Source organism: Dipodomys ordii, unplaced genomic scaffold (genome assembly GCF_000151885.1).
Source record: "Dipodomys ordii isolate 6190 unplaced genomic scaffold, Dord_2.0 Scaffold142, whole genome shotgun sequence".
NCBI lineage: Eukaryota > Metazoa > Chordata > Mammalia > Rodentia > Heteromyidae > Dipodomys > Dipodomys ordii.
In genome coordinates, this window is record NW_012267358.1 from 2,821,215 (window position 1) to 2,824,248 (window position 3,034).

The window sequence follows — 3,034 nt, forward strand, 5'->3', positions numbered from 1 at the left end:
GATCTTTTCTGCCTGGACTGGCCTTGAACCATGAAAGTATCTAGGATTACAGGCATGAGCCACCAGTACCTGGCTGTCATTTTCTTATCTATCATAAACACTGCCATATTTTTGCATCGGACTAGGCGAGGAAGACAAAAGTCCCTAGCAGAGAATTTTTAGACTAGAGACAGCCTTGGGGCAGAGAAGCTGCCTGTGACCAGCACAGACAACAAACTAGCTCAGTTCTCATTGAGTCACATGGCTAAACTCCTTCACTTTCACCCTAACCAAGAACATGGGTCATTATGCCTTGGGTGTTTTGAAATAGACAAAAATGAGAGCCAACATTCTCTCTGGGGAAAAGATAAGAAAAGTCAGAAAGAAAGGCCTTTGATAGTTTTTAAAAAAGCAACACGGGGAAAAGGCAACAGGTAGAAGCAAGTTTTAAATAAAAGCAACAGGGGGAAAAAGGCAACAAGCAGAAGCAAGTTATTAAACTTTGTCTAACAAGACTCACATCTTGGAATATCAGGAAATGAATAATAGACCAGGGTGCTTGTAAATTTTTCTTCAGTCCTTAGAGGCTATTCCAGGTAAATCCCTCCAGTGAATGGGAAATCCAAGTGCTGAGGAAAAGGTCTAGCCTCCTAGGCCTTATATCACGGGGCTGTGGCTCAGAGATGACAAGGAAGTCAGGGGTTAGACAGCAGGCTGAAACTGAGACAGACATTAGCAACTATTGGACTACATGTCCCTCCTTCCATTCATTTAATTAATTAATTCAAGGTCATGTGTGCAATAGGAGATCCCTCAAGTCTCACCCATATTAAAAAAGATCCCCACAGGGCTGAGAATGTTGCTTAGTAGTAGAGTGCTTACCTAGCATGCATGATGCCCTGGTTTCTATTCTTAAGTACCACATAAACAGAAAAAGCCAGAAGTGGTGCTGTGGCTCAAGTGGTAGAGCGCTAGCCTTGAGAAAAAGAAGTTTAGGGATAGTGCCTAGGCCCTGAGTTCAATCCCTAGGACTGTCAAAAAAAATATCCTCAAAGTTCCCCCATGACCCTGTTTCTGGCTCTGGCTCTGGCTCTTCTTCCTTTTTCAGGTAAGTTCTTCAAAAAGTTGATTGGTTGTATCCTCTGAAAAATACCCACAATCATTCCTCCTACAACGTCCCTAATGGAAACTCAGCTCATCTCTCACCTATCTCCTGCCTAGGGCTTCTTCCAAGACAGCTGGACCTCTAAAGCTATCAATTGTAACCATACAATTTCCTGCTTAAAATTCTTGGATGAACTGGGTGCACAGCTCATACCTCCTAGCTACTTAGGAGGCTGAAATCTGAGGATCATGGTTCAAAGCCAGTCCTGGTAGGAAAGTCTGTGAGAATCCTATCTTGAATTAACCAGAAAAAGGCCAGAAATGAAGCTGTGGCACTAGTGGTAGGTACCAGCATTGAGTCAAAAAGATCAGAGACCACATCCAGGCCCTGAGTTCAAGCCTCAAGACAGGGACATCAAAAAACAAACAAAAAAAACCCTCTTTGTTGACTCCTTGTAGCCCCCAAGGAAAATTTATCTTCCTACACCTCACACATGAGACACTTTGGGATCTGGCCCCTGCATATCTGTCTGTCTTGACATTTTTGTTGAAACTTGCATTTCAGTTAAGTAACCTAGACTTACTGGAATGGCTATAAGTAGTTACTGTCCTATGTCTCTCTTTGTTTTCACATACTGTTCTTTTTTCTTGGAATGCTCTTTCTATCCATCTTGACAGGCTGCCATAATTTGACTAGTCCTGCAATCTGTAACTGAAAGGTTATCTGATTGTGAAAGCGTCCCTGATCCTCCACTGTTTCTTGGCTTCAGCCTTCTAACCATCTAGTTGGCACCATCCCCATTCTCACTGGCCAGTTCCTACTATGTCTGGTCTTATCTCTGATACTTCCCCTGCTTTCTTTGTTAATGGAAGCTTATGCTACACCAGGCACTTTGCTAATGCACACAGTTATAGAATTGAATCTTTACACCCAGCCTGTGAGTTCCATGCTGTGATTATCTCCATTTTGCAGCTGAAGAAACCAAGGCTTGAAGATGTAGGTCAGTTGCCGAGCATCATCCAGAATACAAGATAGGGATTCAAACCTAGATTCATGCAAAATACCTAACCATGAGGCTAATGTACTTAGTATATAGCCAGTTAAGGGAAACAGTACTAGTGAGATAGAGGTTTGCTAATGATAAGCAAAAGTAGAAGTAAAGTCTCTTAGGGTCTACAGACAATTACCTTGAGGCATCCCAAAGGCCAGTAACTGTGGCTTTTCTGCAAAGAGACAGAGTGAAAGTTGGGGCAGGAAGGAAGTTAGAGTCTTTCTAAGGATAAAAAGATGTAAAGATGCCTGGCACCAATGGCTCACACTTGAACTCAGGAGGCTGAGATATGAGGATCCCAGACTCTTATAAGACTGTGTGAGACTCTTATCTACAATAAACTACCAAAAAATAAAGCTGTAAGTGGAGCTGTGGCTCAAGTAGTAAAAGGAAAAAGAATTCAGGGACAAGGCTCAGGCACTGAGTTCAAGTCCTAGCACCAGCATGGGTGCACTCATACACACACACACACACACACACACACACACACACACACACACACAGATGTAAAGCTTCAGGTATTGATGCTGCTAGTTTCAAGAGCTCACACGAAACCCCTGAGGATGCTTAGGCAGAGGATGTTTAAAAAAAAAAAAAAGTCCTGGACAAGACTGACAAGTGAGATGGAAAAAAGCAAGGAGACACAAAAGAGACAAAAGTTCGGGTTCCAACTGCCACCTGGTGGCCATTCTTAGACACGTGGCTGGATCTGGAGTCACAGATGAGACGTCCAAGTGAACTCACATTTTCTTCATTTACACATTCAGCCATCCATCTGTCCATCCATTTCTTTCTTTTCTTGGTGGGGGGGGTCCGGTCGTGGGGCCTGAACTCTGGGCCTGGGCGCTGTCCCTCAGCTCTTCAGCTCAAGGCTAGCGCTCTACCACTTGAGCCACAGT